This window comes from Pteropus alecto, unplaced genomic scaffold, assembly GCF_000325575.1.
Source record: "Pteropus alecto unplaced genomic scaffold, ASM32557v1 scaffold35, whole genome shotgun sequence".
Classification (NCBI taxonomy): domain Eukaryota; kingdom Metazoa; phylum Chordata; class Mammalia; order Chiroptera; family Pteropodidae; genus Pteropus; species Pteropus alecto.
This window is the reverse complement of record NW_006437828.1, coordinates 9,345,579-9,368,441: the sequence shown is the minus strand read 5'-3', so window position 1 is coordinate 9,368,441 and position 22,863 is coordinate 9,345,579. Positions and strand designations below refer to the sequence as shown.

The 22,863-nt window shown below is 38.9% G+C and overlaps 1 protein-coding gene and 1 pseudogene across 10 annotated transcripts in view; one reads left to right on the top strand and one right to left on the bottom strand.

Annotated features, from left to right (window-relative positions):
* Positions 1 to 22,863, top strand: part of TSC22D1 (TSC22 domain family member 1) — a 115,549-nt gene that overhangs the window by 5,994 nt on the left and 86,692 nt on the right. For 3 of the 10 annotated variants that reach the window (XR_001517175.2, XR_001517174.2, XR_001517176.2), the window contains exon 2: positions 22,502 to 22,653. The exons of the other annotated variants lie outside the window; for them this stretch is intronic. The gene's annotated coding sequence lies outside the window, so the exon portion shown is untranslated. The remainder of the gene's footprint in view (positions 1 to 22,501; positions 22,654 to 22,863) is intronic. 10 annotated transcript variants of the gene reach the window in all.
* On the bottom strand, positions 552 to 667 carry LOC112482241 (annotated as a pseudogene).

Genomic DNA, 22,863 nt, shown 5'->3' with positions numbered 1-22,863 from the left:
CTCTTATGTGAAATTGTTCATGCTTCTACTCATGCTTCAAGACCCAGCTCAGACGTCCCCTCTGAAGCATTGCCCTCACCCAGGGACCATTGCTCGCTTAGCACTTTTTAGGGTTCCTCTGTTTAAGCCACGCACACATTCGGTCATAATTACCTTTACCCATTTTCCCCACAATACCATGTGTTCCTTAAGGGCAAGAGCAAGTATTTTTTTGACGAATCAGTGAGCAGACTTTTCTCTGCTCTTATTATCGTGTTTTAATGCTAGAGATGCAGGATCATATAATTTAGGCAACAAATTGAAAAGAATGAGTAAAAAAATTTGCTTTTTGTACCTCTTTTACCTCATCATTTTTTCAGGTGAATTGATATTGTTCTTCGAAATATGGTGCCTGTTATACAGTAGGCCCTCAAATATTAAAGAGAAATGAGAGTTTTCTTATCTATAAAATAAAAGTAACACTTGTTTTGCCTACTTCTGAGGATGGTAGCATCAGGTAAAATACTTTACGTGTAAAATACTAAGTTATTAATTTTTTTTATTATTATTTATGCCTACAGCACCTGGTCTTCCTAGGTGGTCTCCCATCCAAGTACTAACCAGGCCCGACCCTGCTTAGCTTCCAGGATCAGACATGGAGCTTGTTCAGGGTGACGAGGCCGTAGACCATGGACCGTGGTTCCACTGGGGCGCGAGCCCAGGACCTTCTGCGTGTAATGCAGACGTGCCCACCGCTACACTATGGAGCCACGTCCATAAGTTTTCATTTTCACTTAGGTTAATACCCGCACAGTTTGAAGAGCCAAATAGTTTACATGGTTATCAGGACAAAAGCTTCCCATACCTTCCTCTGCGGACGCAGTCGCTCACATCTTTTACACGATCGTTGTGGCATTCACCGCGCAGTCTCTGAACCACACACCTGTGTTGCTGCTGGATGTGCAGCGTAGCTGGGTGGCTGGGAGTGGGGACTCCGGAAGGGGATGGCTTGGGTTTGGTCCTGCTGTCGTTCACTAGTTTTATGTGTAACACTGGGCTGCTTAACCTTTCGGTGGCTCAGTTTGCTCATTTTAAAAAATGGGGATAATAGTTCCTACCTCGTAGGTTTGTTACAAGAGTTAAAGAAATCTGGAAGGCCCCGAGAGCTGTGTCTAACTCATATGCCCTACATAAGTGTGTGTTAAATAAAATACTTCTTGCTTTTGTTTTTGGACTTATTCCAGGATAGAAAATGAGTTAATGTTGTTATCGTCACCTAATCCGCTGTTCCCCCGTCCTTCCAGTTAACGGTTACGGTTTCATCACTGTCGGTTGTTCAGTATTCTTGTAAAATACGATAACCTTTCCTGCCATGTACAGCGTCCTGCACTCACCTTCCTTCTGCATCCGCCTCGCTGTCCGGTACATCTGGTATGCTCGTGTATGTGGGATATATTTCTGTCTACTATTTAGCATATAGAAAGAAATGTTAGTAAGTCACCCCCCACACCCCCCCAAGTTTCCATGTGTCAACATAGTCCGTTTCCTTCAAGTTGGGACCTTTCCTCCCGTTTTTGTATGTTTTGGGCTTTGCTTTTCGCGATAGAACCTTTTCCAGATGTCTGGTAATTCTTGGTTGTGCGCTTGCACGTAAGTGCGGGAGACTGGAGAGCTGGTAACAAATTCTTAGTCTGACTTGCTGACTGGTAACTTTCCCGTAGAGTGATTGGCTGGGGCTCATTTCATCCCCGCCCCCATCCCTTCAGCTTTCTCTTCAGTTATCACTAATTCAGCTTTTCATCAAATGTGTCTCGGGATGTTCACACGTATCGGGTACTGTTGTCCGTTTAATCTTCCTGAGGCAGCCCCTCTGTCGTCCCTCTGCCCTCCGTTCTGGCTGGCCGCCGTCCAGACTTGGTGTACAGTTTTCTCCACGAGATTCCCGTCGGCTGCTCCTGAGGTTGTAGCCCCACTTGCCAGTGACCCATGTCATGCTTATTCTTGATCGACTTGGTATTTTAAACTGGCTTTAGTTTACCCAGATACTTATTTGATTCTTTGGTTAGGTAAAGAATACCAGATGGGAAATCATATTGTTTTATGCTTTTGCTCTATTGCTTTCTAGCTTCTCTGTTGCTTTTGAGAAGTCTGAAGCCATTTTGATACCTCGTATGTTGTGTGTGACCCGTGTGTATGTTTGTTTTTCCTTTTCTTTCCTCTTGTTTACTCTCCCCTTCCTTCCCCTCTTTCGTTTATTTAAATCTCTGAAAACTTTTAAGATCGCATCTGTTTCCAGTGTTCTGAAATGTTACAGTAAGGGGGACCTAGTGTCAGTCCTTGACGGGACCTTTCAATCCGGAGCATCTTTTAATTCTGGGAGTTTTTCTTGAATGAGGTTGTTGATTATTTCCATCCATTACTCCCTCCCCCTCTTTTTCTTTCTCAAACCCCCCTTATTGGGATAATGGACCTTCTTGACCAGCCTTCTAATTTTCTTATATTTTCATCTCTCTTTTTGCCCTGCTTCTCTTGAGTTCTCATTTATTGTCATATGTTTAATTTCCAAGAGCTTTTGTTTTTGTCTTTGCTTCTTTTAAATAATATCCTGTTCTAAAAATGGTAGTACTTTCTCTTGGCTGTCTGAATATATAAATAATAGTTTTTAAAAATATTTTTTCCTTGGGTGATGTGTCCTCCCGTTTTCTTTTTCTTTTAGCTTTTATTTTTATTTATTTATTTATTTATTTTGCCTTGGTCTTTATCTTTCATGTTATAGCCTTTCCTTAGATGTTTGGAGGTTGCGTTTAAGAGTAAGGGTGTAAAATGCTGATTAGAAATTATCAGAAAGTCTTGTTAGCTCCACGGCGTGGAACTCGTGCTGGGCTCTTCGGTCGGAGGACATTTGATGCCAGTATCTTCATGTCCTTCCTCCTAGCTGGTTAGATTCCCTGTGGAAGGCTCTTCTGAGCCGTAACGTGGGGGCGAAAGCCTGTCAGCTTGTTGGGTGCGGGAGGGAGTGGAGTAAAAGGTATTGCATCCGCATGTATATGTTTCTTCACTCAGTCACCCTGTTTTCAGTATGTTCTGCCTGCTGCTTGCATGATTTCCTCAGTCTTGGGATCTCGTGTTTCATATTCTCCAGACAATGTATTTTTAATTTTTTGTTGGGGTTGGGGAGGGGCATTTGGGATCTGTGGGGCTCGTTGCTTCTCAAACAGACTTTTAAACAATCTTTCTTATTTTAGCACCCTGTCGCCCCCACATCCCACATCAGAGGTATGTGGTACTGCCAATTCCTGAGTCTTTTGGGGATTTTACAGTTTAAATTGGGTTTATTCTTGGCTTTCTCCACTGTTTGCTAAAGATTTGATTTTCTAGTGTTTGCTAAGTCATTTGTCACTCAGCCATCTGTTTTCCAGCTTCCATATTTTTGTTGCTATTGTCTTTTCACCTGTTCTCGGAATTTTTGTGGCCTTGTGTCTTTATAGCTTTTAAAAAATTCCTTTTCTGTCATTTTAGTGGGGTTTTTGGGAAGGGAGTACAAAAATAGACGTGTGTGTTTACTGTCATTACATGCCTGTCTTGACGGTAGAACACCGCACTGTTAAATGCAAGGACGATGTACATTGTGATACACTAATTACTCCAAGATTTAATCTGTAACGAATACAAAAAATTTTAAGAGTACAATCGTTTGGCTTATATCCAGCAGAAATATGAATAGTATCTAACTCAGTTTTTCTGTTCACAGAAGTGATTAAAAATGTTGGGATTAGAGTCAGTTAATACTTATTATCACATTTAACGAACTCAACAACCTTGTGAATTAAGTTTTTTCTGTTTTAAAACAGAATAGACTGAAGCTTACTTAGTTTATTAGGCCAAGGGAGTTGTCTGAGGTTATATATACAGCAGTAGAGCAGAGCTAAGATTAAAAAGCATTTTTCCAATTTGAAATCTAGTGCTGTTTCTACTAATAAAACCACCAAGAGGTAAGGCTGATGCCAATAACTAATATTAGGGTGGTTAAGAACATGAAAAGAGGCAGGCTTCATTGATGTGTGTATTCGTACACAGAATGGAATTCTTATAGAACATACCAATATTTACCTGTAATCCCTTGGTGAGAAAAAAGTAGGTAAAATTATCACAGTGGTGTACCTGGAATGCGGTAGATATTCAAATGTTAAATGAATCAACGTTAACATTCTTTTTCTCTTGAAAGCTGCGTGAAAAAGATCTTTTTCAGGAAAATCATTTTAATTACGTAATAATTTAAATTCAGTCTTTGTAACATTGGCTTCAGAATCGCAGAACAAGTAGATGTCTGTCTTGTTTAGAAAACTAATTTAAAAATCCGAACCTGCGGAGCGTGATCTGCTCTGGGCGCGCAGCGTTGGTCTTTTCCATGTTGCTGTGTTAAGGTTGAATGTGTCACGGTAAGAACATGCTAATGACTCATTAAAAGGTATTGTGAGGGAAAATTTACAGCATATTTACATTATTTTAAAGAACTATTTATAATGAGTTTTAGGTTCTAGGTCGACTCTTTTTCTAGCTCACATATACTCATGTCGTCATCATCCCGTGTGCCCTGTCCTGTCCCTGCTCCGCCACACGGGCACGTGCACACACACATACGTGCGCGCGTGCACACACACGTGCACACACACGCACACACACGTGCACACGCACACGCACACACGCGCACACACATGTGCACATGCACATGCAGTATTTTTCCCTTACCGGGCAGTCTGACCCTGTGCCCTGTCCTGTCCCTGCTCCGCCACACGGGCATGTGCACACACACATACGTGCGTGCGTGCATACACGTGTGCACACACACCTGCACACACACATGCACACACGCGTGCACATGCACACGCAGTATTTTTTCCTTATTGGCCAGTCTGACCTGGAAATCGTTCTTGACCTGTCGGAGTCGGCAGGCCACGCCGGCCTTTGTTTTCCCTGCTCCCTGAAACACTCCCACTTTGGTGATGTCCTTAGACTCTTCTCGCCTTTCTGGCCGCAGTCGCTTTCAGAGTCACTTCTCTCGGACTCGCAGTGTTGGGGTTTCTTTGAATCTCTGAGTCCCCTTCCCGCTGCCTGTTCCCTTGGGTCATCGCCTGTCTCGTGGCTTTAAATACAGTCCGTGCGCCGTCACTCCTGAATGCGCGTCCCTGGCCCACACGTTCCCCTGGCTTTGACCGTCACTCGCACCTCTGCTTGCTTTGTAACGTCTCTTGTAGGCCTCTCGGTCTCAGCAGATTATAAACTTAACTCTTCTTTACCTAACCCCTGAAATTTCCTCCTTGGATCATCCTCATTTTAATAAATATTACTTTTTATTCTCGTTCTTCACTTCAGAAACCTGAGAGGCATTCTCGATAGCTCAGCTCGCTTTCCCTCACTTCGCGTGTCCTGACCTTCACCTTTAGAATACGTCTTAAATTCATCTGTTTTCCTCCGTCTCTATTGCCACGGCTCTAAGTTAACATATTCAACTCTCACTTAAAGCACTGCAGTGGCTTCTCACTGGCCTTTCTCTAATATTCTAGCGTGGAGTCGGAACGATGTTCTTAGGCTGGAAATCTGTTCCGACCACTCACTCACTCCAAGCTCCTTAGCCGCCCTGTCGTTTCAAGGTAATTCCTGTTCGCTTGCTCCTGGCCTCGTGTCCTTCATCCCCTTACTTTCTGCATTCCCACTGCCCTCCTTCCGTTCCTCTAGTCTTTCTTTCCCCTGTACATTTTGTTGCATTCTGTTCCTTTAACCTGAACATCCCCATGTTACCCCTTTATTCCTTCTCAAAACGTAACCATCACTTTTTGAGAGGCCTTCTCTGAGATACCGATCTAAATTTAGCTTGTTCGTTATACTGTTTAATAGCACCCTGTTCTTTTATAATGCATATTAAGTTTGCAGTCTTTTTTCATGATTATCCGTTTGATGATTGTAAGCCTCATAACAGGGATGTTTGGTTTGCTACTATATATTCAAAGTACATTTTAGTGTCTTACCAACAGTAGGTACTTACTGAAAATCTGCTTAATGAATGAATGAAGAAAAAATATTTTTAATATTGGCATAAGAACAACTTATCTTTTTAAGAACACTATCATGATATATTTGAAAGGTAAATAAGTTCTTTATATATGATCATGTGATATCACTATTTTCTTCTTTAATAGGGATGATGAGAATTAATTGGTTATTTTTGCTGTTTGTGAGCCAAAAAAAATCAGTGCTTACTTAGTTACTGCTTTGAACAAACATTTGTTTTATGTTTATGCTTATTTTGTATTTACTGATGTTTATGCCAATAAAATTTCTCCAACTTGCATAAAACAAAAAACCCATTTTTTTCAAAATTAGAATATCAGTATTCTTTATCTGCTTTTGACTAGGTCAGCCATTTAGCATATGATTGTTACTGAACATCTAAATATAACCTTGAAGACCTTTGGTAAAATTTCAGTGTTTAGCTTGTAAAATGCCACTTGTTTGTGTTGATGGTTTTCGTTGTTAAGCAGTTCTTAAGCATTGAGTTAATGGCCTGTTTAAAATTCTTAACTGGTCTATTTTACTTATTGTCATTGTAGTTGCTTATTAAATCAATAGGTTATGGATTATGTAAAGGGGGAGGAACCGGGAGAAAGGTTTGGCAGTGATTAACTTACTTGATTATATGTGGGTATTAAGTGGGACTAAAAAAAGCATAAAGAGTTGAGGGAAGGGAAGATGTCGACTCTGATGCTGAAGCGTCGTGATCCTCAGAGGCAAGTTCTCAGAGTCCCTAAAGCTTTTGAATCCTTTTCGTAGACATGTCCGTGTTCAGCCTGGTTGCCTGGCTCAAAACCATCTTCGTGTTGATCCGGGAGAAGATTTACCGAGCTCGACTTTGTTAAGTGTTCGCCTTAGATCACGGCGGACGGTGTCACCTGTCCTCGGCCCTGGAGCCATGGAATGAAGGGTTACTCTGAGTCTCGTGTGGTTTAGACAGTCGAGATGGCATCTCGTTTTTCCAGGCCTCCCAGATTATTTTTTGTAATATCAGCTCACTAGTCAGGCTGAGGAACTTCTGACACCCTGCGACTGTGCCCGATTGTTCTTTTTTTGAGGAAATTGTAGATGGACCGATCATGAAATCGCTTGTTGTTGACGAGACTCCCTCCTCTCACAGCTCACTTCATTTCATCCGCAAACACTCTTGTTCTTGGAGGTCTGGGTGCGGATGCTCACCTTGGTCTCGTACTCAGGGATGTAACGTAACCTCTGTGAGCGCGAGGCCTTCCCCATCTCGGAAGAAAAAAATATTTTTAATATTTTACCTCTGTATTCCCACTGCATGCAGTAGTGCTTGGCTCATAGTATATTCCGGAATATTTGTTGAGTACGTGAATTCAGACATGTGGCAGAGAAAAGCCCCTACAGACATCCAGGATAGGGACGTAATTACTGCCAAATACTTTGCTGTCCTGTTACCGTCACACAAAATGTTACGGCTGTTTTGATAGGAGTAAGGTTCCATTCTCCCCTTCCCCCCAGGTATGGTACTGTACCTGTTACGTTAAACTCTCTCCCCTTCACCAATCTATCGAATGGGCAGATTTATCGAGTAGGTGTAAATTGTGTGTCTAGCGATGGTGTAGGCAGAGATTTAATCAGATGTGGATCTCGTCCTCAGGGAACGTGTGCAGTTCACACATGGGGAAATTACATGGCTTCGTAAGTGCAAAATGATGGTTTTAAACTATATGAAATATGAACTAAATGATAAGAAATTGAGAGCTGGAAATCTTGAGATCTTTGAACCCTTGGTTTATATTATAGATGGAGGAACAAGTTCAGCGAGGCTAGATGAATTCTCTGGCGTAGTGCTCTAAAATGTTTCTTAGCCCGTAACTGGAACTTGAGTCCTTAAAATGGCAAAGGAAATTGCATTCAAAGTTCACAGATGCGGTAGAATTGACATTGACCTTTGGTAGGTCAGGAAAGCAATGTTATTTGAACTGAGTTTTCAGAAGTTTTGGGTTGAAAGGGGATGTTTCAGGCAAGAGAATGTTAATAAAAATGGGGGGAAATAAGAAAACCATCCTGGGCTTCGGTCAGGCGACAGCTGGACTTAATAGAACACGTTTGTCTCAGGAAGTGATAGAGGAGGTAGCTGCATTGAATTGGGGAGTGATTTGGCTCTTAACACTTGTTGACTAAACGATGTTCAAGAAAGATTAGTGTAAAAGGAATCTGTAGTTTGGATTAGAGAGCAGGTACACCTAGAAGCAAGAAGGACTAGTTAGGAAATTATATTTTTCTGTTATTAATGAAGGAAGGACATAAATTAGGGGGATAGTGATTTCCATTGTAAACTGATTTAGTGCAGGAACCCTTTGGTTAGCAAATTTCTCAATTTATAAAAATACTGCATTCACTTTCCTGGCTTCTCCCTTAAAAGTTTCTCTTCTCATTTTAAAAAAGGGGGAACCCCCCCGCAAATTTCTCAGGAAGCTCTTATGTCTAACCACAATTTTAAAGGTCTGAAAGATAAGTAGTTATAACCTCCAGGTAGGATTTTGGGCAATTTAGTGTTTTCATAGGGTTCATCTGTGTCTAATCCAAACCAGTTGTGTCCCAAATATATTTAGTAGTGGAAAGAAACCCAGGTGACTGAGCGAGTGTTTTAGGGTCGGCTCCTGACCTTAGCGGTCACAGGGACCTTCGCTGACTTTCTTTCATACTAACTGGATTCCGCCGCGAGTGTCTTCCAGACACCGGAGAGAGGAGAGTCGTTTCTTCCTATCCCCAGGGCACTGCCAGGTCTCTACCAAAAGGGAAATGGTATAGACTAATTTAAAATGGGAAAAGCGTTACTGCTCTCATGGACGCTACATGTGAGTGATGTGGTTATTTTATTGACGTTTAAAGCACTGTGAAACTAACTTATTTCTTGATATGTTGGCGTATTTTTTCAATCTGCTTGCCCTTTTTAATTTTGAGAATGTACGTACATATGTGTGGGTATACATATAAAGGAATATAATTTTTCAGAAGGACATCTTGAAATTGTCCTTAGGTTACAGTCTCCTAGGTATTTGAAGGGTGTAATTTAGTTAATAATTATGTGCACAGCACTGTCTACCGTTGAGAGCCTGCAGTTGAATTCACCAGTAAGTGTGCGTGCCCAGATACGTATACAGCACGCGTACCTATACACAGAAAAGCATGACAGACAACAGGTTCCATGTGTTACTCTCCTGTTATTTTTGGTCCTTTGCTTTAGTTGTTTCCACCTATTCATAATTTATTTTATCTTCTCGTGTTTATATTTATCTCTGTAAGCTGCTGGAAACATTTTAGGGAATGACGGGATAGAAATCCAGTAAAAGGGAAAAATACGACAAAGTAGGATGTGGTGTGTTACAAGAGATACGGATAAAGCAGTATTGGAAGTCAGAGGGTAAAGATCACATGCTTTCGAGGTGACATTTCAGAGAAATTTGATAGCTATGGGGATTACAAGTCACTTCAGTAGAGAAAACTTATACCAAAGGAGTTCAAGGTCCAGGGAGTGTTTATAGAAAAGAGCATAGGACATAGTCTAAGTAGGTGGGAGATAGTGTCTGTGTACAGGAAAGCAGCAGATAAGGCTAGCTTCGGAGGCCTGAAGCAAGATTGGGAAGGCTGGACTTAATCGGACGTGGAATGGAGGGCCCCTTTCCGTTTTTGTGCCGATCAGTGCTGTTTTAGGAAAGTGCCGACTTCACTTGGGATGCCTAGTGGGGTGTGAGAACTCAGTAAGTCCTTTTCCATCAGTGGTGGAAATGGAGGCGCATTCTCTTTGTGGTTGCAGTGTGAGATAATGGTTCGAATCAGTGACCTTGGCCTCAGTAGGAGAGCTGAGGAGGTGAGGACCCAGCCCACACGTGCTGACGCCCCGCTTCCGTGAGCTTGCACACTGGTAAGCGAATCCTTTGGAAGACAGCTCTGGAATGGAAAGGCCTCCAGGACTGCTTGAAATTGTTATCACAACACAGAGCCATGTGGAACTTTTTTCTTCTTGGCTATTTTTGCATAGCATTTCTGGTCCTTTTTTAGACTTTTTTTTTTTTTTTTTTTTTAAGTCAGTGTTTGGTAGCTTTATCATCTTAAAGCAGATGAGGGAAAGGAGAAAAAAAAAAAATGGGATTCCATGGCATTTAAGGTGGCATTGGGAAAATGGTTTTATAGGCTGACAGCAAAGTGAGAGAAATTTTAAGAAAACCTCAAAAAAACATGGTATTGAATGTTTACCAGTTGAGCGTTAGATTATGGTTGGTTTATTATTTTTGGGAAGCGTGGACGCAAAGAACAAATTCCAAATGGCGTTAATTACTGAGCTACGGAGAAGTACAAAGAGACAGTCTTTTTGGTTGTTTATGCCTCCACTGCATTAACTGTCGACAGATCACTTTACTGCTCCATGTTGCTTTTTTCTGATCCTAAAAGAAGACGAGCGCTTCACATTTTTCCAGCTTTCAGGACAGTAAGGTTATTCTGTAAGAAATTAATAGCATGTTATAAATAAAAGCTAGACCTCTACAGATAGAAAATTTAGAGAATGTTTTCAGTAGTAAAATTGAAAGTCTTTAAATAGATGCTAAGATTTAAGTAATTATATTATTAATGATAATTTTTATTTTCAGGGAAGTTACTAATGAATAAATGGCATCTTAGTAACCTCCTCTGCACAAGGTATTTTGTAGACAATTACTAATTTAGGTATTTTACTATAATAAAGATGTTTCTCCCCCAATTTTTTTCTTTGACATTTTTATTAATTATTTTGTTTTTGCAACACAGTAAATCAAATGATTGTATCAAGGGAAGCTGGTTTTTCTCATTTCAGTTGTTTTTAATCCCCTTTTTAAAGAAATGGTGCACGCAGCCCACTTTCATAAGGAAGTTTTTGTTCACAGTTAATATTAATTTTGCTTTCTTGGTGTGTCCTTTTAGACAGTTTTATTTTGCTGTTTTCAACAGTGTTCTCTTCCTGTTGAAGATATAGTCTTATGTTTTAAAAATTACTTATTAAAGATTGTATTCAGTGAAACTTATATTAGCAAATTTATTTTGGAAAAATGCTGCTTCTTAAGTTACCTTTTATTTGCTTCTTCTAGAGTTTGGGTGCGAAGTGGCGCAAGTGAGTTGAGAAAAACCCCTGGTTTTCGCACTAGTGCTGTCCACTGCTCAGGTGCTGATAAACCATCGACTGTCTCTGGGTCTTCTACTCCTGTCCTAACGGGCTTGGTCACTGCAGAGTCACCGCAGTCTGTCTTAACTTTTCTTTTAGAGTCCAGCACGGAGCCATGTCTTACTGTTGGTCGATGCTCCATTCTGTTGCAAACTCTTGGAATGGGGTTTGCTGACTCCTGGGCTCTTCTTCGCCTTCACTGTGTGGTTCTCCTCTTCAGGATCCACCAGACATTGTCTGCCCGCTGTTCTCTGACACGACAGCAGCATCTGTACACTGTACAACCAGTTATATTTGATTATTAGGAATGTTATCTATTATGAGCTTCCACAGAGGAAGGGTAGATTAAGAATGAGAAGATAGAATAAGTACAAAGTAGGTGTTTTATGAGTTTTTTGCCTTCATTCTTGAACCCTGTAATTATCAGCCATGATCCTTCATCCCAGTCCTTGTCGGAACCGAGTCCGTGTAATGCTTATTGAAGGTGCGTAATATTTGTATGTAGCAATCTCTTTAGCTCTTCTATTTTGAGATTTATATGAGATTGATGATAAAGCCATAAGGGTGCTGGAGATTGTGTGACAGATGATTCTAAAATTTCTTTTGCTGTATTGCTGGCTGATGTATTACTGTCAATCAAATATTACCAAGTAACTTGGTCACATAACTAGTAAGTGGTGGAGCTAGTACTCCCTTAGGTGATTGGTTTCCAAAGCTTATACTCTTAATCCTTCTGGTGATTGCCGTGGCCAACTGATAAGCAGTAAGGGGTGACAGCTGACAATTATGAAAAGCAGTCCTTAGTCTCTTAGTAGGGAGGGTTTGGCCCTGTGGATGTCGTTAGTTCCTCGTTACAGAGTTGTACACTGACTGATGTTCCTAAGGGTACTTTCAATCTTACTTTAGTTATTTTAATACATTTTGAAAGCATTTTCTGTACGAAATGATTGAATTTTCCATATTTCAAATTTGGAAAATCTGCTAGTGAAATACAGTTTCTGAAGAATTAACGATTACAGAGATAGTTTTGTGACACGACCATTTCAGTAAATCAGATGGACGGCCTTACTTTGGTCTCAGTGAGCTTTTACTATAAGCTGCTGGTATTTAGGTTCTTTTTAATGCTTAATGTGATCAAATTATATTCAAATACTTTTTCAAGTAGAAAACTCACTTTAATCAGTTGAATCATAACAGCATATTTTGTGACTCAGATCTTTAATTTTCAATGGTCGTAGCTTATTCGCTCTCGTGCTTATTATAATAAGAAAATGCTGATTTATATGAATACTTTTATATAAAGTTGAACAGGATTAAGCTTATCTTTTTGTTATTATATAGAAAGGGGAATTTATTTTTTTAATCTAAGACAATTGCATTAGGTTTCCTTTAAATTCAAAGTTTTTACAGTAGAGCTGCTTTCCTTCATTTTCATTATATTTTTATTGATTGATTTATAAACATTGGAGCTGTAGAAGCAATTGGAATTTTTTTGAATTGCAATTAACAGTAAAGATCTATCTTAAAGGACATAATAGTTCAATTTATCATTTAATAGTAATGTAGCATGAATCTTGTTCCATAATTTCACTTTCCACTAATACTTAATAGCCAAAAGTCGCTGAAAGCCAGTAATTTTCATGTCTCGTACAAGTTGTATTTCTAGACATTTTACTTACTGATCAGCTTTGCCAGCCTGTATTTGCCATTCTCCCCAGTCCACGTAGGCAGTCACCTTGGAGAGAGAATGTTTCGAAAGTGGGGTTACCTTTTGTGAAATGGACAGGCTAAAAGACCCCGTTTGGGTTTTTTCTCTACTTAAAGGTTTAGGTGTGTTTCCACTTGTACTTGGATTCTTAGCCCATGAAGGTCTACCAGGAGCTTACCGAGTTAGCTTATTAAGAAATAAGTTTATCAGTTTGCAAAAACAAAAGCTTTTAACAAGTGGACACATCGGCCTGTCACGGAAACCAGGTTGTGCTGTGTTTGATGCCGTCGATGGGAATGGTCTGAGTTAGACCTCACACGTGAGCGGGGAGAGGAAACAGGCACAAAGGTAGCGGAAGATCGGGGAAGAGGGTGGAAGGTCTGATGGTAATTGATAATTTATTCCACAATTTTGTCGCCTGCATCTGTAAATCTAGCTATAGAAGTCATTTTAGAAACATTACTAAGCTAGTTTAAGCAGTTGTCGTCTGTTAGCCTAGAAGGCTTTTTATAGTACTTACGTTCTTTCCTGGTATTGTGATGAGTTACTTAAGAAATATTTATTGAATGCTTGCTATGTATGTTAGCACTGAGAAAAGATACTAATGATACAAAAAGTCATGATTTTGGTCTTCAAGAGTTTTGTCTGTTACCCTGAAGAAGCATAAGAGTTTGATATATCTTCTGAATTATTCAAATTAAGTTATTATGCATGGTTGTTATTCTGTATATGGTGTGGATGACAGCTTTTTTATTCAGGTAAGTTGATTAATCTAGGCTGTAGATTAATGGGCATAGAGCAGAATGAGGTAGAGTTTAATGAGCATTAGTGTTGGGATTGATGTGGTATCTAATCTTGTTTATGCTGCACTTCATCGGCTGACCTTGGTAAATGCAAATGTGAGCCGGTTTCCTTCCCCATTAGTGGGAGCGATAGCTGCCTTCAGCGCAGTTGCTGGGAGGGTTAGGGCAGATGAAGCGTGTAGTGCGCCCAGCTCGGTTCTTAGTTTGGTCAGGGGTAGCCGCTCTTATTACTGTGCCACGATTCCTTTCTCAAGCACCACAAATTAAAATTAAAAGCTTGCCTGCGTATTCAGAGGCTTTCTGTATACTATATAGCCTTCTAAACCAGTGATTCTGTGTCTTTGCGACATTTTTGGTGTAGCCTTTCTTACCTGGAGCTCCATGAGAATTAATCCCTGCAGGGAAAGAATGACTGCATTCTCCTTTCTCGTAAGAGTGGCGCATGTGTTTCACCATCCTCGATGCGTAAGAGAGAGCGAGCTTATTACATACAGCGGAGGCCTCAGCGTTTCTTTTGTGGAATCCCAGGCTGTTAGGACTATATGTGTTTGAGAAATGCTTCAAAATTCTTCAGTTTACAGAAACAAAATTCGTTACGAAGCACACCGTCCTCTCTTTTTTAATGGGGGTAGAGGGTCCTTAGAAGGAATGTTACGTCACGTGGTAGTTTCTTAATACTCCAAAGTAGAACCATTTCCTTAATCGAGTGGGTTTTAAATTTTCGCATTGTAAAGATCGTTTGAGATGGCGTAGTGCCCTATGGACTGTTCCATACTCAGCCCCACGTGGGACTGCGGACCGTCCTCTTAGAATGAACGGAATGAACGGAATTAGTCTTTTTTTTTTTTTTTAAGATAATGAGTCAGTACCTGGTGTTTAAGTTTGAGAGGTTCATTGAACTGACATCTAGTGTAAAAGTTTCAAAACTAGCAATTTTGGCATTCTAGTTCAAGTGGAAAAAAAAAAGTTCTAGAGCCCAGGAATTTTGGGGAAATACTTTTTGTCATTATACAGCTCGGAAGTTGATATTGCGTTTTAGTTTATTAAAGAGTGAGAAATCCTGCAGACGAGAGAGCGTCCTTTCGGCCGCATAGCGCCCGTTAGTTGCCCGCGGGGCCACGTTCCTGGGACACTGGGGACAGCTGGCCCGCTTCGTTTTCTGTGCCAGGAGGTTCCGGGCCACGCAGATCAGCCACGGCAGCCTGCGCCGGAGCCCGCCTCTGCCTGTACCCTCCTCTGGCCCTTCTTTCTCCGCTGTCCCACCCTGTGTTCCGTAAGTATTTGATTTATGTTAGAAGTAAAAGTATGATTGTTGTCACGTGAGAGTGTATACAAAGTGAGCCATCTGCCCGAAGTTTAAGAGCATCCTTTGAGAAGGACAGTGCGGACGTATTTGCAGCCCCATGTAGTTGGTCCGGTCGTTGTAAAGGGTTCGCAGACCTTAGGGATGGATGTCACACGAGTCGGTGTGCTTTACTAACTTTACTCCGCTGCGTGTGTTCTAGAGTCAGAGCTTGACCTTTCTGACCGAGTGAAGGAGCCAACCGACCATTCGCATCCCCCTTTTCTCCATTTCCTGTGTCTCACTTGAGAAATGGAGAAAGAAAGACGTCAATAAGAGATGTCAAATTCTGAGAAAAACTGAAGTCTTCTCAGGACTAAAACATTTAACAGTTCTCGATTTAGTTATTGTCCAAGGGGTGTAAAGGACAGTCACGGGAGGGGTCCTGAAGACACATCGGGAGGTTAAGGAGGAGCTTTTGGCTCTTCGGGAATGCTTTTGAGGACAGACCCCCAGGAGCTGCAAGAGTCAGAAGTTTTAAAATACTAGCTGCATTTGGCAGTTTCAGAGATTGGACTCCAATTTTGAGGGAAGGATAGAAAGGTTTTTTTTTCTACTTAGAAGTACTATAGTCTGGTATTAATTTCTGAATAAAATTTAAAGGAGTGACTTATTAAAACGTGAGGCAGTATACATAAGTTTTATTTCTTAATGGAGGTATATTCACGTATGAAGTTTTCTCATTTGATGAATCGAGAACTTGAGTTCTAGTAGTTCAAAGGCTTAATCCAAGATCAGTTGTGGCTTTTACAAAGTTTTGCTCGCCCATACAGAGGTAGCTAAACGTCACACATCTCACATGGAATCGTGTTTCTTAAATTGTCAGTGTGATTGATGGTGGCGATGTTCTTTTTCCTTCATACTTTTTCACCATTTTTTCTTTTGTAATATTTTCCTTTCCAAGACATGGATTTTGACTATAAAAATCTTATTTCCAGAATATTTGGAAAGTAGAATCAGCTACAAAAGCTGTGAACGGTCAGCAGAATACCAGGATTAAGTTTTTTTTCCCCAAGATTTAAATTAAGAAAGCATATGAGGTCAGGCATTTTTTATTTTTCTGGTTTATAGTCTCATTACTGTGTAGAAAGAAATTAACTTCCTGATGAGTAGTTGACAAACGCAGGCTTTCTCAATTTCCTGCGGTTCGCTGACATGGGCCCTCAAGCTCGAGATATTCTCTCTCTATGACTTGTGGATGCTGTTGACATTATGACTTTCTTTTTTGTCACTGCATACTCAATGGCCAATTTTATATAATAGAGGTGTTATTTGTAATTAGATATCTGTGCTTCTTTTAAGAAACCTACCCCAGTTTATTGATAAAGAATTGGAAAGTACCCTGTTTTCATATAAAGTGTTGGGTGCTTCTAATACCGTATTTACAGTGATACGATTATATTTACATTGACATTTATTTGACTCAAATCGAGATGAGGAAGAGAAAGACCTTCCTTTGATCTTGTTTTATGTACAGAGAATTCTAGTAGATATATGGTTAGCTATCTGTAAATAATTTTTAAAGTGTATTAAAATTTAGGACAACTACAGCATCTGTACAGAAGATTATATGCTCTGTAACAAGCTGATTGAAGCCTATTCTCTGGGTAGCAGAATTGAGCTCTGAATTGTAGAGAATAAAATCGTTTGTTATGACCAGATTATTATTTTAATCGTGCTCACAACAGTGATGACTTAAATTTGTAAATATGTTTAAATTACATTAAGATAATTGAACTCATTAAACTCTATGAAATTCTTGTACGTTTAAAAGACTATCCTATATATTTTGTTAAGCAAGTGAATAGATATGTAATGCGTAAACTGGAAATTCAAATTAGAAAAAACTTTCCTGCATCTTGCTTTTTTGTAGTACTTAAAAGATGAGCGGGATTTCTGATTACCCTTTCAACATACTTTTAGGCTTTTCAGGTTCAATAGGAACATCTGCTCCTAGATTATTTATGTTGCTCATAATGGGTTTTGCTATAGTTTACTTACGAGTCTCACTGCCTTCTCAAACTTCATAGGTTGATAGCGGTAACGAAGCAATTAGCTGTCAGCCGATCTCTATTTAAGTGAAATTGAAAAAGAGAATTTCAGAATTCCATTTAAAACAATATTCTAGCACTTTATCACATATTAAGTACTTAAAAAATATTTCATAGTTAATACAAGTAATGACTTGGAAAAGTATAAAATTAGTTAAAACTCAGAATCCTAGAGAGAAACTGGTTTTGAATTTCCTGCCCTACAACCTATTATGTGTGTGTTCCTAGGTGAATTACTTCACTACTTTGTGACTTAGTTTCTTATCAGCAAAATTGTGATGATCGTCATATTGTATACGTCATAGAGTTATTGTAAGGATTGAATGAGACAGTATATATAAAATGCATAATATACTGCGCTATCAGTAAATGTTAACAAAACCAGGTTATGAATATTTGTAACTGATTTTATAAGCGAAGATAATTATTTGGGAGTTTTAGCATTTGATTTTTAGTAAGAAAAATGTAAGAGGGCTATTTTTGGCATTAAACTTTGTTTCCTATGGAAGTTTTTAAGAAAAAATGAGCAGGAATTTTTATTCCTTCCATTTTTATAATACAGGAATAAAAATTCATACACAATAATTTAAATTGGAAGACCTTTTGTTTTTTTATCTACCTACTCTCATTTGCTTGCCCGAAGTTAATTTCTACGGTGGTTGTTTAACATAAACATCATTCAGTTTTTGTTGAGTAGGCGAGCTTTCTCTTTTGTCTCTTGCATTCTTTCTTTTGAATCAAAGTTCTCTGTCTAGAGAACTATTTACTAAGAAGTTGAATTTAAGCAAGACAATTGCTTTTCTGATGTTAGTACAGAACATGACACAAAGCTGCGATTTCCATTGAGATTCATTTTTAAAGAAAGATGGGAGTAAACTTTTCATCTCAATTAAAAAATGTAGATTTTTTCCTTAGTGGATAGTCCATAGGTGTGTCAAATGTGGTGCCTTCTCTAGAACCTTTTGTTTTATCTTTTACTTGTAAGTTTATTTGACTTACCGAAAAGTTGCAAAATAGCACAGAATGTTTCCCTTCCCTTCTCTCAGCTTTCCCAGTGTTCATATTTTATATAACCATAGAGTAAATGTAGAAATCAGTGATTAATACTAACAGATCTTAAACCTTCTACTGAATGACCTCTTTCCGGTCTAGGATTCAGTCCAGGATCTCATTTGTGCTTCATCGTCATGTCTCCTTCAGCCTGGGCTGGTTCTTCCTTCTCTCTTTGCCTTTCATGACCTTGGAGTACTGGTTATTGAGAATGTCCCTCGATGTGAACGTGTGATGTTCTCTCATGGTCAGATTGAGATTATGCATTTTTGGTTAGGGTACCACAGATTGAAATTTTGTCTTTATCAGTGCATGATATTAAGGAGTTACATGATATTGATTTGTCCCGTTACTGGTGACGTTATCGTGATCATTTGGTTAAGGAGGTGTCTGCCAAGTTTCTGTACTGTTAAATTACTCTTTTCCCCTTTGTAAATAGCAAGTGGCTTTTGGGAAGATATTTTGCAACTATGGCATATCCTGTCATACTTATGCTCATTAATTTTAGCATCCATGGATGATTCTTGCTTGATAAGAAACTTTTGGATTTAATTCTTTAAGATCTTTTTGTTGTTGACTGATATATCGTGCTTCTTATCGTAAATGGATAAGAATCACAAAGGAAATAATGTAAAGGCAGCCTAATTCATAAAACATTTTTTTCTGTAGTCTGTAGTCTTTTATATTCATCTTTTTCTGAAGACACTCAGGAATGTAGCACAACACAAGATCTTGGAGTATAAACTGTAGAAAGATGATCTTTTTTTTTTTTTTTTTTTCTTTTAGTACCTTACATGTACTTTAGTCTATGTTGGCCACTTATAAGAGCAAAGGCAGATATTTCATACTAGCAAAATAAGTAAAAAAAGATGCCAGAGAGGTAAAAGTAATGAGCTAGGTTAATTATGAAAAGAATTTTCCGAGTAATCTAGAGATTTTTCTTAAAATTACTTTAAGAAAATATAGAAACCTTTTTCATTCACTGGAGGCAGTTGCAAATTGAATGTTTTTGTGTTGAATCTTCTTAACCCTGAAGTTGCCTTGTCTTTTTAAAGGCAACTGGACCCTGAAGTTGGCTTTCTTATAGTTGATATGTATTTTTATGATTGCCTTTCTTTTTTTCTGTAGTAGATTAACTACTTTAAAAACTGAGCATTATTTCTTTTACTTCATCTTAGAATTTAGTGGAACACGAAGACACAGTTGGGTTAGCCATCTTTTTCTTGGCTATCTTTCAACAAATACTTGACCTTTAAAACTAGTGAAGTAACTTGCATCCTAATAACATTTTTGAATAGTATCAGTTCCAAGTAGAAGAAGATAAAATTATTGGAATTTGGTTAGATGTTGTTCTTAAAACATTATAATAGAGTTTTTTTCTCATTACAACTTTCTTCTCTTTTAGGAACTTGCTTTTCATGATTAAGTGTGTGTCTTTAAAATGCTATACATTTCTTAAAGTTCCAAACTTTCTGCCCTATTTTGATGTTTTTAAGGTGTATCCCATTTGATAACGTATAGTAGAGTGTGGTTTAGAAATAATCTTTTCCTCCAGAGCCAGTATAGCACCTGAGCTACCTAATTCTAAGGAAGCTGGGTTTTTGGCAATATTGCTCATTTTTTTAAAACTGAAAATTTGAAATTGGATGTTCTGGCAAGACCTGGTTTGTTTTCTTAAAATTTTAAATCTGGAGAAAGAGCATTAGAAAATCTATAGTGGGTGTTGTAATTTAGCTAAAATTTGGGTCATCTCAGAATAATATTTTTGACGTTTCTGCTGACCATACTCAAAAATTAACCCTAGAAACTGACCCCCAGAAGAGACCGATGAAAGTAATAGTTTTGATAGTTTTTATTGTCTTTAAGATTAGAGAGTTGAACTTTTTAGCACCAACTTTACATATCAGCTGCTTGACAAAATTCTCCCATTCTGTTTCTTGATCAGTAGACTTCATTCATCTGTATGACATTCACTGAATTTACCTAACACCGCGTGCCAAGTGTCTTCCAGGGGCTGGGGATGCAGCAGCTCACCGCTTCCGTGAAGGACATTCTTTCGTTTTCTCCTCGGTGCCTGCTGGGGCTGTCTGGACGCTTGGAGGGATTCGTGAAAAATTGTTTTTCTTGATTCATGAGAAATTTTTTCTTTATAGATATGACTTAGAACAAATAAGAATGAGAGATAAAAGATAAATAGGAAAAAGCTCTTACTTCATGCTTCCAATTTAGTGTAGAATGTCTTTTTTATGAGTAATCTGTAAGTTCAGTCAACTGCAGATCAGCTAGTTATCATACCCGTGAATAGAAATCACAGTCCTTGTAAAAATGTGTTACTTTCTACTTTGTTGCTCAAAATGATTAGATGTAGCTTTCCCTCTTTCTTCAATATTGGAAATGCTTAAGACAAATCAGCAGTATATGTTCCTTTAGTAGTTTAGTATTGAAAACAAATATAGCAAATAGTCTAGTTTGTACTTTTCAGGAGAATTTCTCGGTGTGGTATTTATATATAAAATACTTTGATTTATTGCTTCTGTTTTGAACGTAATGAGATTTTCCGTTAGACTCTTCAAAACTTTCTTGATGGGGACGTTGACATGGTTTTCTCGACCTGGGTCACCGTGCGCGTTGCTCTGGCATCTCGGCGTCCCTGATTCCGTCGGCGCCGGCGTGGCGTTTGTTCTCTAGTGGAGTCTTGCAGTGGAGTGCTTATTTTTCTCTCTCTGGGAGCATCACATGGAGGAGGGCTGTCTGTTAAAATAGACTTAGGTAAGGTCCTATGGTGTCATTCTTCGGAGCCTCCATCAACAGTCTCACAAAGGCTGCGCCTTCTTGTTTGAATAATGATCTCATTTTAAAAGTGCTTTTGTACTTTTCTTTATAAATGGTGCAATATGAAATCCACAGTGATTAACTCCTGAAGCAGGAGAGAGAACAGCTCTCTTCAGTGATTCATAATAACTTCTGTTTAGAGAAATGTGTTCGTTTATTCAGTTTGGGCTATGAATATGTTGAATCCACAAGTTTTGGTACTTCAGGCAAAATAAAGAAGTTATATCCTGAAAGCAGTATGACTTGGGAGAAGTTTATAAGTGGATTTGCTTCTCTAGCCAACTCATTTGCCCTATAACCTAATCTGAGGACATTTTTTAAAATCTAAGTTTGTTGTATTTTTGATTTATATATTCTGTGGGATGTGAAAATGAAGAGTTCGTAGCTCCTACTGAAGGAGAAATTGGAAACTTAGCCCAATATCAGTCTGAGCGAGATAGGAAGACTTGGGGCGGGGTGGTATTTTCAAAGTGAAGAGTGCCTGTAAACCTAACAAAAAAATGACCAGATGAATTTTTCGGTCCCAAACGGAACACTCCTTTTTTGCCTGTTTTCAATCGGATATAATGTTATTACTGATTAGTATTCAAGAAATGAAGGAAAAGTGGGAAATTTGGAAAATCATATTTTCTTCATAGTTTCTGAGTATATTTTTAACTGTATCTTAACGTAACTAAGTTTTACTGAGGTCTCATTAATTGGGAAATCTTTAATAATTTTCATGGTTTATATTGTACAATTAGACAGGAAAAGGAATGATTTGTCAAGGAAATTGACTAGAAGAGACTGGAGAATGATCGTTGAATTTAAAAGCACGTTTGTAGCTCCCGCTTGCTCTGTGTCGGTACGACGAAAACACGGACAGGAGCTCTGGTGTATTAATTTCAAGCCTTTCTCATCCGTTAAAGAGCCCCCCGCCCCCACCCCAGGAACTCCAACCGTGGAATACATTGTTAATCTATTTGGGATTTTTGGAGTCTGGAAACTCCCTCATTAGATCGCATTTCTTGAGCTACTCAGTAGTCAGATCTTTTTCTAATTTGTGTTCCTTTCCTCTCTTCATCCCTCACATAACTCCTCAATGTGATTATATTGTAAAATATTGTTTAAAGCCGCTGCTCAAAAAATACAGTCCTTTCAAAACTAAAAGACTTCGGGACTTAACATCTATTGGAAACTTAAAATGAAAAAAAGAGCTGGCACGTAGGCTCACGAAGATTTCCGCAGTTACTTTTTTGATACCTCTTGCTAGACGATAGTTTCACCCCTTGGCTCCTTTTAGATTTCTTTTTTCATTTCTTGCTTGCTTTACTTTTTGGAAATTACAGATTCGATGGTTAAATTTGTAGGTTGTCTTAGTTCAAAGTATTTTCATTTCTCACTGGTACAGAATTGAATGTATTCCTAAAACAGAAGTGTTAGCTCAGTCTTTCATCTTTGGGCTTTAAAACAATTTCAGTCTAAATGTCGTTAGGTAATGGCATAACCATTCCTTTTCAGCTCTTGGTATATTTCCACACTGGCCGGCAGAGCCAGGAGGAAGCGAAGGCCCTAAAACATTGCCTTCGGTTGGCCTTCTTAGTGCTGAGACTGTAGCCTTTGTTGATTGGTTGGTAGCGAACAAGAGCTCACAACCCTCGTGCCACTAACAGGTAAGGAACCCTTGTGACAACCAGTTGCGAGAGACAGATTACTTGACGGTATTTTGTTGTTGTTGTTAATTTATCCCCCAATATGATATAGGATGGTGTGACCGTTATGTTCCATACAGCATGAATATGCAGCACCTTTCTATTGAGAATAAGATCTGAAATTTAATAGGGATGTATCACTCTGTACCACAAAGTAAAACTGATCTGTTT